We start from the raw sequence: 13,441 nt of genomic DNA, 5'->3' as shown, positions 1-13,441 counted from the left end.
AGCAGGCAGCATTATGCCTTGCAAATGTAAACAAACTTGTTTGTCTTTGCCATTGGCTGAACAAGAAATAGGACTGAGTGGACTTGTAGACTCTAAAGTTTTTTATATTGTTTTGTTTTTGAGTGCAGTTATGTAACAAAAAAAATCTAATTTGTAAATTGCATTTACACGATAGAGATTGCACTAGAGTACTTGTATTAGGTGAATTGAAAAATACTATTTCTTTTATCTTTTTTAGAGTACAAATATTAGTAATCAAAAATAATATTAAGTGAGCACTGTACACTTTGCATTCTGTGTTGTAACTGAAATCAATATATTTTAAAATATAGAAAAACATCCAAAAATATTTAATAAATTTAACTTGGTATTCTATTGCTTAACAGTGTGATTAAAACTGTGATTAATTTTTTTGAGTTAATCGCCAGCCCTAATTTTTATGTTTTAAACTTGTTTTGAGAAATCTTCTGCTACTTTGCTCTGTGTGACACATGGGGAGCATTAATTGTAATTATAGTATTGTTCAGTATACCAAGAAATTACACTGTAAGTGGTTTTTTTTTTTTTGGTTTTTTTTTAGAATTTTTCTTTGGTGTTTTTAAATGCGTTTTCTTTAAGGAACTGTAGTTTTTGTGACACATAGCAAGCTGAGTTTTCCAAAGTTTGTTCTAAGCATTGTGGTACATTGTACAGTGTAACCACTTCTGTGTGTTGCTTTTGGTTTTTCTTTTAGTAGATTGCATCAAACTGAAAGTTAATAAACAATTTCCCTGTACATGTATCCCCTGGAAACAGAATCTGCTGCACTTGCTAATAGAAACAGAAAATAACCTTACCTTTTATAATTGGTTTACAATGTAATGAGCATTCTTAAATATGTAGACGCCAAGTCAGTATAGGGGTGTATATACTGATTGTACCTCAAGGTCCCTTTCAATACCTTTTAAAAATAAAGAGCCACATCTGGCACTATACAGTTTGCACTAGCTGAGGATCTGGCCCATAATATTTTGCTTTAGGCATCTGAAATGTGTCTGTAATTCATAGATCCCAATTATAGCATATTATGGTGGGCTAGCAGCTCCAGTGTCTCACAGATGGGAGACCTATATATTGCTAAATAACTTTGATTTCCTGGATGGAGATTATTTAGTTTCAGATATTACACTTGAACGAATACAGATATGTAGCTTGCTTGCTGCATGATTGAAGCATCAAGTCTTCACTGTCTTCCCCCCAGGAACTGTTCCCCTCTTTTGTTTATTTGGTCTGAATTTAGATTGAAATCCTTTTGAAGCCTTTTATTCTGTGTTTTTATAAAATGCCTTGAACATTCATGCCACTATGAGCAATGCCATTTGTGATCACTGAATGGTGCATGCATGTTCTCTGCATACTGTGTTCTAGTATTACAGTAAGTGGATGCACTTGATCTTTTGTAGGGGAGTGCTGGCCTTGCCTCTTACAAGCAGCACTTGACAACTGATTCGTGGAATGATAGTTACAGCAACTTCACAGGAGTCTGTACGCCCAATCCTCTTGACTGAAAGTATCAGCTAGTGAGTTATGGAGAGTGATAAAACTGTGAGGAAAAAGCCATCCTTGAATTATGAGTACAGAATAGTTATAACTCACTATACTATCTATGTGTAAAGAGCATTGTAGGAGGAGGTTTGCCCTTACACACACGTTGCTTCCTATAACTGGGTAGAAGAAGAAATATATACGAACAGTTGTTTAAAAGTTGACTTTAGGTAAATATTAATGTTAAATAGGAGAAATGTAACTTATTATACATATTTGTACTTTTGTATGAATTCTCCATCTCCACATTCATTGAATTCCAAAAACAGGTTCACTTTATTCCATCTTTACTATGTATGTAAAGAGTTCTGAGGCAAAAAAAAGTACAGTAATTCCTGGCATCACTAAGGCTTTTTACTAATAGTAGTCCATAATCTCTTTCAAAGATGCACTTCTGTAAACTCTCTTCACTAGAAAGAAAAGGAGTACTTGTGGCACCTTAGAGACGAACCAATTTATTTGAGCATAAGCTTTCGTGAGCTAGAGCTCACTTCTTCGGATGCATAAAGTGGAAAATACGGTGAAGATGTTTTTATACACACAGACCACCCTATACCGGAAACCTACTGACTGCTATTCCTACCTACATGCCTCCAGCTTTCACCCTGACTACACCGCACGATCCATTGTCTACAGCCAAGCTCTACGATACAACCGCATTTGCTCCAACCCCTCAGACAGAGACAAACACCTACAAGATCTCTATCAAGCATTCTTACAACTACAATACTCACCTGCTGAAGTGAAGAAACAGATTGATAGAGCCAGAAGAGTACCCAGAAGTCACCTACTACAGGACAGGCCTAACAAAGAAAATAACAGAACGCCACTAACCGTCACCTTCAGCCCCCAACTAAAACCCCTCCAATGCATTATCAAGGATCTACAACCTATCCTGAAGGACGACCCATCACTCTCACAAATCTTGGGAGACAGGCCAGTCCTTGCCTACAGACAGCCCCCCAACCTGAAGCAAAAACTCACCAGCAACCACATACCACACAACAGAACCACTAAGCCAGGAACATATCCTTGCAACAAAGCCCGTTGCCAACTGTGCCCACCTATCTATTCAGGGGACACCATCACAGGGCCTAATAACATCAGCCACGCTATCAGAGGCTTGTTCACCTGCCCATCTACCAATGTGATATATGCCATCATGTGCCAGCAATGCCCCTTTGCCATCCATGTACATTGGTCAGACCGGACAGTCTCTATGTAAAAGAATAAATGGACACAAATCAGATGTCAAGAATTTATAACATTCATAAACCAGTCGGAGAACCCCCACCCACCCCCCCGCTGTTGCGCAGACGTTCTTGTTAAACCCTAGATTTGTGCTGGAAATGGCCCACCTTGATTATCATACATTGTAAGGAGGGTGATCACTTTAGATAAGTTATTACAAGCAGCAGCAGGAGAGTGCGGTGGGGGGAGAGAGAACCTTTTGTAGTGATAAACACCCTTTTTTTCATGGTCTGTGTGTATAAAAACATCTTCACTGTATTTTCCACTTTATGCGTCCGATGAAGTGAGCTGTAGCTCTCGAAAGCTTATGCTCAAATAAATTGGTTAGTCTCTAAGGTGCCACAAGTACTCCTTTTCTTTTTGCGAATACAGACTAACACGGCTGTTACTCTGAAACCTATCTTTTCACTAGAGGTAGACATATCCTTTGCCATATCCCTTTGACTACATTTGATGTAAAAGGCTAGTAGATAGCATAAAGGATAGAGTAAGAAAGAGGAGAGCAGATTTAACACACAAGTACGTAGGTACATTATGATTTTATTTTAAAATATATGCACACACGTATGGTTTAAAATATATTTATTTTAACTTCTGTACTTGTTGAGGAAAATGTTACAGAACTTGATTTTTTAATTATCTGTAAATTGCATTTATCTATTTGCAGTTTGTCTTTAATACAATTTAGTTTCTGTAACTGCTTTTGATAGTGATAGACTGCACATAATTTACATAACATGGTAACGAAACACAGTGTTCTTCCATAATTTATAACAAGGAAGCTAATCAGCGTGCCAAAGGTTGCCAATCCCTGCCTTAGAGTTACCTTGACCTGCCTCGTGAATTGTCAGCTAAGGACTTGGACAGCAATGTTACCTTCTTTCCCCACTCTCCACATCTCTTTTTTTCCCTCGTGGTTGTAACTGTCAACATGAACTGATGTATGTAAGCATACTGCTGTGCCTACTTCATTCCTTGCCTCTGGAGGAGCAGTTTATTTGAACACTGTGCATGTAGTTGCTCATCTAGTATGTATCAGGATATGTGTAGTTGGGGTTTTGGCAAACACACACCACTTCCTTTTTTTCTGCAAACATTTGCTGTCACACACACAAAAACACTACAGTGTTCCTTTACCATAGTTTATTTTTTCCTACGTAGAACTCAGGTTCCCTATTTACCCGTTATATAGCTGCTTCTGTCGAGCTAATGGCTGTTTTTTTTTTTATAGTTTTCCACTGTATGCCCAGCTATGAAGACAGAATTTAGCCCCTCCCTATTTGTGGAGGGATGAGGGTAGAGGATATGGAAGTTTCCATTGTACTTATTTGTTAGATTTGTTCTATTTAATTAATAAAGATGGATACAAGTGTAGTGCTTGATCTTTTGGAGTCTAATTCAAATAATATAATGCCAAATCAAATATATTTCCTTCTTATATTTAAAGGATTGGATTTAGTAACACATGCCTGTTTGGTGCAGCTTTTTCTTATTTAAAAATAAGAAAATTGCTTCCATGCTTCTTGCAATTTGTGGTAGGTTTAAAATGTCTCTGCTGTTTTGTGTTTCACTGATACGTGCACATTCTTGGAAAATGTCACTTTCTCAAATACCTTGTTCCGTTTTTCGTAATGTTGAAGGACTGTTAAATATCATGAATGAAAGTAGTAAAATCTCTGATCTGTAGAGGAAAAACCTGAAATCAGTAACTGAAATAACTAAAAGCAGTTACTTGCAATGTTAAGTGATGCTTAGGCTATCTCTGGTCAAATATTTTTTTATGATGTACTAACAGTTGATAGCATCCGACAGTAGTTTAAGAAAGCATATCTCTCTGTAAATGTATAGAATCCTAAAGACTGCGTACTAGACCTGAAGATATATAATTTTACTTTTAAGGTCCTTTAAAAATGTGCAGTTCTTCAATGCACTGTTTCAGTATAACTTTCTAGTATTTGTATCTCTTGTTTAAACAAACAGAAACCACCAGCAAGATATTGTACACAGGAGCTTTGTGAGTTGAAGAAATTTAATTTGTGTCACTAACAGTATTAAACAAGTAAAATATCACTAAAAGAATGTGATGCAGTCATTGAGTGCTAGTTTTCTAAAGGCTGTTGGCAGAAATTTCCTTTCTTAATAGAAGGGTAGTTTACCAAAGAGATTCAGCATGTCCAGGAAGAGCTGGAGCAGTGACAGACATATTCTAATAGTTAGATTTTTTTTTTTTTTTTTTTTTACAGAATCAAGATTGCTTTGCTGAAAATTAAATTGTGCTTCAAAATAGAATAATCAAATAAGGCCACCTGACATCATTTTGAAACAGTGTAATGGCAAAAGAGCTTTTTTTTAAATTATAAAACAGACTTTCATAGACAGCTGTCAAATGGAAAGAATGGTTTCCAGATTTTTTTTATTCATACTTTTCTGTGAATTATTGATAGATATGTCATAACTCTGTGAGAGAAATGACAAAATGTCTGATACTTGCAACTGAAAATAGCAGAGTTGCAATAGCTATAGAAACTTGATTCACATGGATAGTTTTAAACTTACAGAAGTAGAATTTACTAATTCACATGCAATAAAATTTACTAATCCACACACACAAACTTGCTCCAATTTTTTTAACAATATTTCTCAGAGTAGCTCCAATGTGTGAAATATTTCAGTAGACATCAGTGGTAGTACTCATAAGTAAGGCAAGCAGGATTTGACCTTTAAAGTATATAGCGTGTTATCACAAGGTATGGTATTGCAGTTCCAACACTTCATTATTTTTTACAAAATGTTAGTAAATATACGGTTATATTTAAACCAAAACGACATTTATCAAAATAACTGATCCGATTACACTTGGTGACACGTCTGTTGTTTTGTCATGCCTGCTCACTTAGCCCAGTCCATGCTTATTGAAGTCAACCGGCATCTCTCTCCATTGACTTTGGTGGAGATTACATTGGGCCCTTACTAATTTTCACAAATCAGTCATTTGCAAAAGATGCTCCATTTACCTCTGCTGTGTCATATAGAGTAACTCATATGGAATCATGATTTAGTCTGTTTTAAATGTTGATTTCTATTTAAAAACTAAACATTATTCAAAAAATCGTAAGATCACATTTGATCACAGGTGTGTTATTAGAAATGTCACACTGATTAAACAGAAATCTTGAGTTTATTTGCCCTGGATGTACTTGCTGGAAGAATTTTTTTTCTAGCTATACAGAACTCTTCCTGCTGTTTATGCTGCCTTGCACATTAGTGCATAAAATAGAAGCTCATTATATGAAGAAGGTAAATAGCCTCTTTCCAGCTGCTGCTTGTAAACTGATCCCTGCCTGAGGTGCCAGCATCGCTATGCTACATGTCCCTCTCTGTATCTGAAATTGTATCATCCGGAATTACATTACATCTAGCTCCATCTTCCCTTAATTATGCACCGAGTTACATTACATCTGCCTTGCTGTATGCTTGCAGGCGACTTCTTCCTTCATTCACTTCAGACAGATGATACACAAACAGCTTCTCCTTTTCTCTTATGGTCTCTTGGTTTAAACAGTCCTCTGGATTCCCAGGCATTAAGGTCAACTTCCTCTGATAGCTGTTTGTGGCAGGGTTTATTGATAGTGCTGAGATTGCAAAGAATTCCCCCAATACACTTGCTGGGAGGTGCTGGTCTTGAACTGTCCAAATGCTATACTTACTTTTAATGAAACTTCTTCCTTTCTTTTTGTTCAAGAGTGCCTCTTTTGAATTAGTCTTCCTTCGGGATAGCTGTCTAACAATCGCTGTTATGCATTTGCTGATCTATGCTCTCCTCCACAAGTCAGTCTGAGAAGTATTGGTAGCTTTCACTCCTCTTCTAGCTTTTAGAATCTGTGGCATTTAGTGAAGGGATATTTTGTAGCAACTGCAACTTGACTAGTGTTTTTTTTTTTGTTATATATCTGACATCTTTCTGTCACTTTTGTTCTCACCAACTCAGTCTTCTGTGGATTTGGTAGAGATCTTAATTTTGTGGGCTTCTCTTGCTGATCTAATACAGTTTTTCCTGTACTTCGTTTCTGTCATTTCCACTCTTCTTCTAGTTTAATGTTCCTGACCTTTCCTCTGACCATAATCTTTCCTGTTCCTCATTGTCTTGATTTCTTAATAAAGAAAACATTTCTGTCTGCATTTACAATTTCCATTAGATTTTGCTTGATCAGAGCATGTTTTCTCTCATCAGGCGCCCTTGTTGTTGATCACTTACTTATTTGTCCTGTTGACCTGACCTACTCTTATTTTTATAACTTTTGGTTCATTCTGTCATTACTGTTTTTAACCTCATTACCTTAAATTATTCACTCATTGGAAAAGGAAACTTTAGTATGCAAATGTAAAGTTATTAAGTACATCATGAAGATGAGCTGTAACCTTGTTCGCAGGAATATTTTCAACTGTTAGTATGTGATCTAGTTACAACACTGGTTTCCAGAATAAAGTAATGGGAGGGGGCATGAGTTAATTTGCACAGTTATTGTACCATTACAACCCACCGCATCATTATAGTGCTTCTTAATGAAGATTCTATCCACATAATGTAGGTTCGTCATCCTTACATGTGGGGATTATACAATATGTGCTATTGATCCAACAGTTTCTGCTTGTTATTCCTGAGAGCTATCATTTGTATGTCTCATCAGTGGGATTATGTATTATACATGCCCAGAGGCAAAATGAGCTGGCTAAATTTGTCAAAAATAGGAATGTAAAGTTAGGGTCCTAAATCCAGATTTTGACACTTGCCTGGATTATCAAAAGTGCTAGTTATCCAACAGTTCTCATTGACATCAGCCTAACCTTTGCAATGACAGTACAATATTTAAAATAAAGGGAGATGATGGAAAATTAACCTTCGTTCAGAAACAGGAATTTTATTAAAGCTCGACAATTAAGGGGAAAGGTCTCCTGTAAACAGAAACATTTCTGAAGTGGTTGCTCTTTCAGAAAGTGTATATTCTGATTTTACTCATCCCGAAGGTTTGGTCTTATGTCACTAAACTTTTTCATGTTTTCTGCTTTCCTCTGGTGTTTTTTTTTTTTTCTATGGATGGTCACGCTTGTGATATGAGAAAAAGCTTGTCCTTCTGAGCAGGTTATTTAAATCTTTTTGTGCACAAGATATGGCCTTATGTCAGGTCCTTTGGTCTTTTCTTAAAGACCATAAGATTTGCTGACTTCAAATTTTTTTCTATTCAGGTATAAAAATTAGGATTTCTCTTGGTGTTTTTAAACAGGTTGCTGCTGCATTAAGTTTTATAGCTATATAAATATACTATATAATGGATGGTATATTTGCTATATGGTACGCTTGTGTGTGTACATTCATCTTTCCACTCAGAACTACTGCAAACTGAGTGAATCTCACGTTTTTTAAAAAACAACCTGTGAATAAACGGTACCTGTATCATAATACACTTGCACAGATATATTCATTTGCCAACTGTACAAGGCATCAGTTAGAATTTTTTTTCCTAATATCTCCACAGTGCAGTGACGAGTTGGGAAAACCAAATCAAAACAACCCAAGAGCCTTATGGAATTCTTACTTTTTGTTTACTAAAGGAAAACATTTTTAAGTGCTATTGGTGAATTTAGGGCTCTCAGTCTTGAGCGATTCATTTCATATCTTTTTATATTAAGCATCTATGTGGACAGCAAGGATACAATAAAAATATGGATCCTCCACCAGAATTATTTTTAGTATTATATTTCTGACAGACTTAAGAATATTACCACCCCAGGTAAGGAAAGCACAGTCTCCACATTCCTGTTTGAAGATCTCCATCTGTCTCCTTGTGTTACTTTACATAACTACCTTTGAGACACTGAATTATGATCAGTGTTCTTCTGACCAAGGAGAACTGGATGGGCTGTCATCTTTTGTCAGCTAGAGGGTTTCCTACTTATCTCAAACTTCACTTGTTTTATAGTCTTCTGGGGACATCAGCTTGTGTTGTCTTAATTAATCCAAAGTAGACCTTTAAATAACCAGTGTATTTTATGTTCACTGAGTAAGTAGAATAGGGAGCATACATGACCTGTTGGTGATTTTAGTGTTAATCTATTTCACAAAGAAAACACAGTGGAGTAATTTGTTACCTTCTCAGTTTTGTGATGTGTTGCATTCTATGGGCTCCACAGCTTCGTGTTCTGGTTTTCAAGCAAAAGTTCTCAAATTCCTTTGAAAAAGATTGTTTCCATGCAGTCCGTGAAGTGAAGGTTTTAATTGTTGTTCCATTTCTGTGGTACAAATTTAAATGTGCTTCTGTTAATTATGTTAACATAATTGGTGTCACTTCAAACACTTTCAAGATTTGAGTGTGTATCTGTTTGGCCACTGGTTGCTTAGCAAAGACTATTCCTACATTAAATATTTTGTCTAAGGAAACTTTCCAAGATCCTTAGAGTCTCTGGTAAAGGATAATGTTTTGAATATTTACTGTTTATCCTCTTATATCTTATTGAACACACAATTTATTATTTTTAATATAAATATACTTAGAATATTAGTATTTTGTCTATATTAGTAATAACAGAGTCCAGTAGTAAAAGGGTGTGCTTGGAGTAAGTGGTATGGAAGAAGGAGATTAATATTCTTAAATATCTTTACTTCTATAAGCCTGGATTCAAGGTCTAGCTTAAGTGCTTAGTGAAAAAGAGTTGGTGGGGCTAGATTTTCAGTAATTCCCAGAATCAGGGCCATATTTTCAGAAGAGCTTTGCCCCATGTAAGCACCTAAATGAAGTGGCCAGATTTTCAGAAGTGCTCAGTATCCAAGTGGCCACTGAGTCCTTTTTTTTTCTTTTTAGAAGGAAAAAAGGTGTGTTTTTGAGTTTGCTAACTCAGGTTAACTAATTCAAGGTAAAACCTTAGTGCAGACGAGGCAGTTTGTAGCTTTTACACAAATTAGCAAGTAAAGTAAACAATTTGGCTCCCCTGTAGTCTTTAACCCAACTTGCTATGGGACAATTTAGTTGTTAACTGGTTGCTGAGCTCTTTTGAAAAGTTAGCCCAGAAGCTTATTTCTGGTCCTTAGTGCATCTCCTAAGAGGGTGCACAGCTTCTTGTAGAATTAGATGCAAGATGTACTGGCCTAACAAAACTTTATAGATGTCTGGATTTCAGTAAATTGTCTAATATGGTTGTAACATAAAATTATAAATGTACCTGTAAATGTCGAAGCTGGGTCTTAGGATGGTAGGAAAGTATATGTCAGTGTTAATGGTTTTTGTATATAAAATTTGGGTGTGATGTACAAAAACTTGCAGAATGCTTGCAGCCCTCGCTGACTTCAGTTATTGCTGCTCCTGCTCAAAAATTCTGATGATTGGATCCAACATCTTCAGATTCTCATTGTTCTAAAATATTTGACATTTTCTGTATATTTTGGGGGTGTCGAAAGTAAATAGAAGATCATAGGAACAACTTGTCAGACCATGTGCAGCAGTGCAATAGTGGGTGAGAAGAAAGGTATGGTTTGCAAGAAAGCTTTGAATCAAAGCCTGGCGAAGTTCAGTGTACTTTTGATCCAAGCCACAGTCCTCTTGCAGCGTTAACCTTTCCTTTTAAACGTGATGCTGTTTGTTTTAGCCAAAGCTGCTTGCTCATCTACATGAACATTGGTAAAATGATATTGTCATGACCAGCCAAGAGGTAGGCATCAAGTGAAAGAAGTAGAGAACAGTTAGACATCTGAGAGAGAGAGTACTTAGCACACCACGTTGCGTCGCCTGAGGATCCGAGGGATATTAGAGATTGCGCTGTTTTTGTTCCAGATGCTGCATGAGATTTTATCCATTCCTAAACACAGTTGTTATTTCTGCTAAGCCTGTATTACTAGACTATAGGCTTGGACCTCAGCAGCAAATTATTTTGACTACTTTACCTAGTGCCTTTTAATGTTGAGAATCTCACTCAGGATGATGTCCAAATGCCAAGTTTAATTATCAAGATTACAGGGTTAGTGTGCACACAAATTGCACAGCAATAACAAAAGGTGTGAATTAATAGTCTGACTTTACCTAAGTCAACCTTAATCACTTCTGTTCTGTGCACAGACTTGAACCAAAATGGTTAAATTGGCTTTAGGAAGCAGATTTAGTTAAATCAAGAAAAGGAGCACTTGTGGCACCTTAGAGACTAACCAATTGATTTGAGCATAAGCTTTCGTGAGCTGCAGCTCACTTCATTGGATGCATCCGATGAAGTGAGCTGTAGCTCACGAAAGCTTATGCTCAAATCAATTGGTTAGTCTCTAAGGTGCCACAAGTACTCCTTTTCTTTTTGCGAATACAGACTAACACGGCTGTTACTCTGAAATCAGTTAAATCGAAGGCAAGTTGGCAAATAGATCAGCACTTGCTTTCCAACATCCTTTAGTAGTAATGGACTGCTAATTGAAGGTGACTGATTGTTGTGTCCCATCTTTTGGCCTTGTAAATGGTTGACACTGATGTACCCTCTCCTTTAATTATTAACGTAGGTATGTGCCAGGAGCAAATGATTCTTTCCGAAAGAATTTCTGTGGGAGTTAATTATGTGTTGCTGTTTTAAAAAATTTTTGTATGCCTGTTGGTTTTCAACAGTATATGCATATTTTGCATACCGCATTCTTGTTGGATTCTAGATAGGAAATGGGCCGTATTTGTGTCCCTAGTTCTCCAGAAAAATTCTTGAGCAGCCTAGGCCGAAACACAAGCAAGTATTGTGTCAGGTATTGTGTAAAATAAAGCAGATATATGCAAAAGGAAACACACTCTCTTTACCCATACTTAGTATGTTTATTCAGCTGGCAATTTGTGCTGCTTCATATTCGTTGACCTAGAAATAGCCATCATTTTAATGCACTCTTGGAGGAAAAAAAGGTGTTATAGAAGAAAACTGCCACATCAAAGCCTCTCTCCAGCTTGTAAAATGGTATCCACCACCACTACCCTTCTGATACTGTAACACTCGGCACTTTTTTCTATCTTCAGAAAGTTTGGCCTTTTTATTAAGAAATGGCTGTAGAGTTTTATTTATAGTAAAATGATAAAAGCAACACACACTATTTGAAAAGATCAGTACTGTTTAAACAAGAGTCTACAATAAATGTAATGTGGGTTCTGCATGTCTATATGGCAGAAGTTGCCATGTGATTCAACTGTTGCCATATAGTGTAATAAGTATCCATTTAAGTAAGTGTTAGAGTGAAATCCTATGTAAATAGCTCGAACAAATTTAGAACTGCATACTTGTCAAGTAACCCATATTTTGTGGGTCAGATCCGCTGTTCCGAAGTCTGACTTTGGGATCAGTGAAATTAAACACTTGGCTGACTGTGGCTGTACAGAAAAGGTTTGTGGCTGTTGGGGATATCATGGAATCAGTGTAATAATACCCTCTCCCTTTCCAAATACAGGAGGCTCACATTCATCCTTTTCCTTCCAAAAAGTCTTGGGACATATGTAGAATGTTGAAAGAGGACCCCATAATGACACTCTTCTTATTACTGGACCTTTGGCAGGTTTAAATACATCCCTAAATAATTTGGAAAAACTTGTTTTGCCCCGTGAGAATTAGATTTAAATTAGTTTGAAAGTGAATATTTTTTCTGCTGTTGTTTCACTTATATAACATACTCTTTCCTCTTCTTCAGCTTACCTTTCCACAAAGAACAGTTTGTTTTGTACAACCGAGGAAGGTTTCACTGTACTTAAAAGAAAATAAAAATATATATAAAAAAAATCCAAACTAAAAGATTTTATTTCTCTTAAAAATACCAATAACAACAACTTTGAATTTATGGATTAATGTTTTTTTGGAAATAAGCAAATTTATGAAATGCTGGGAAAGGGACCTCAGCGTTATTTATAACCAGGTTATTTAATTAAATTAAACTACAGGCTTCTGTGCAAATCTTTAATTAAAAAAAAAAGGTTTCTGACACAAAGATAAATTTTGTTGAAATCATTTAATCATTGAACCAAAAAGGAGATGCTGTTGCTTGGCCTTTTGGCTAAGATCCAGTATAATAAGATGGTCCAGAGGCATTGACACAAAGCACATCACGGGACACCGTCAGTACCAGGACGAGTAAACGAGACCACCTGCCAGGGAAATAACCCGCTTCCTTCCCTGACGAACCAAGGGATGCACCCCACCCATGTACCTATTCGCTCCACCAATACTGATTTGGACTCTAAATACATTCTATGGGTGGCATATCCAAGATCACTTATTCACCCCAATCTGGGTCTCTGCGGTTATGTCCTATGTATGTATTTTGTGAACCTTGTAACTGGTACTTGTAGTCTCTCATAACTCAAGCCTGACTCCAGATGTACAGTACCTTCCTTCTTAACTTGTGTAAACTTGATTTTAAACTTCAGCTTTAATAAATGTTTAATTACTGTGTTCTCTACCTAGAGATGATATCTTACATTTGCCATATCTGGGGGGGATTAATTGTGAGATCATGTTATGACTTGTCTTGTCCTCCTTTCTGTATTTTCTAGTATGTTTGAAATGGGAGAAAAATCTTACCTTCAAGAGGAGAGATTTATTTGTGCAGAGAAAT

General features: G+C 36.5%; 1 protein-coding gene and 1 long non-coding RNA gene across 17 annotated transcripts in view; one reads left to right on the top strand and one right to left on the bottom strand.

Annotated features, from left to right (window-relative positions):
- The window catches only part of BCAS3 (BCAS3 microtubule associated cell migration factor), a 510,082-nt gene that overhangs the window by 68,328 nt on the left and 428,313 nt on the right, over positions 1 to 13,441 (top strand). The gene's annotated exons all lie outside the window — the stretch shown is intronic.
- The window catches only part of LOC142069469 (uncharacterized), a 54,735-nt gene that overhangs the window by 17,699 nt on the left and 23,595 nt on the right, over positions 1 to 13,441 (bottom strand). Inside the window, exon 2 of the long non-coding RNA XR_012665316.1 lies at positions 8,983 to 9,123. This is a non-coding gene — a long non-coding RNA (uncharacterized LOC142069469). The remainder of the gene's footprint in view (positions 1 to 8,982; positions 9,124 to 13,441) is intronic.

This window comes from Caretta caretta, chromosome 17, assembly GCF_965140235.1.
Source record: "Caretta caretta isolate rCarCar2 chromosome 17, rCarCar1.hap1, whole genome shotgun sequence".
NCBI classification, from domain to species: Eukaryota; Metazoa; Chordata; order Testudines; family Cheloniidae; genus Caretta; species Caretta caretta.
Note: the sequence above shows the minus strand (reverse complement) of the source record. Positions and strands in the feature narration are given on the sequence as shown.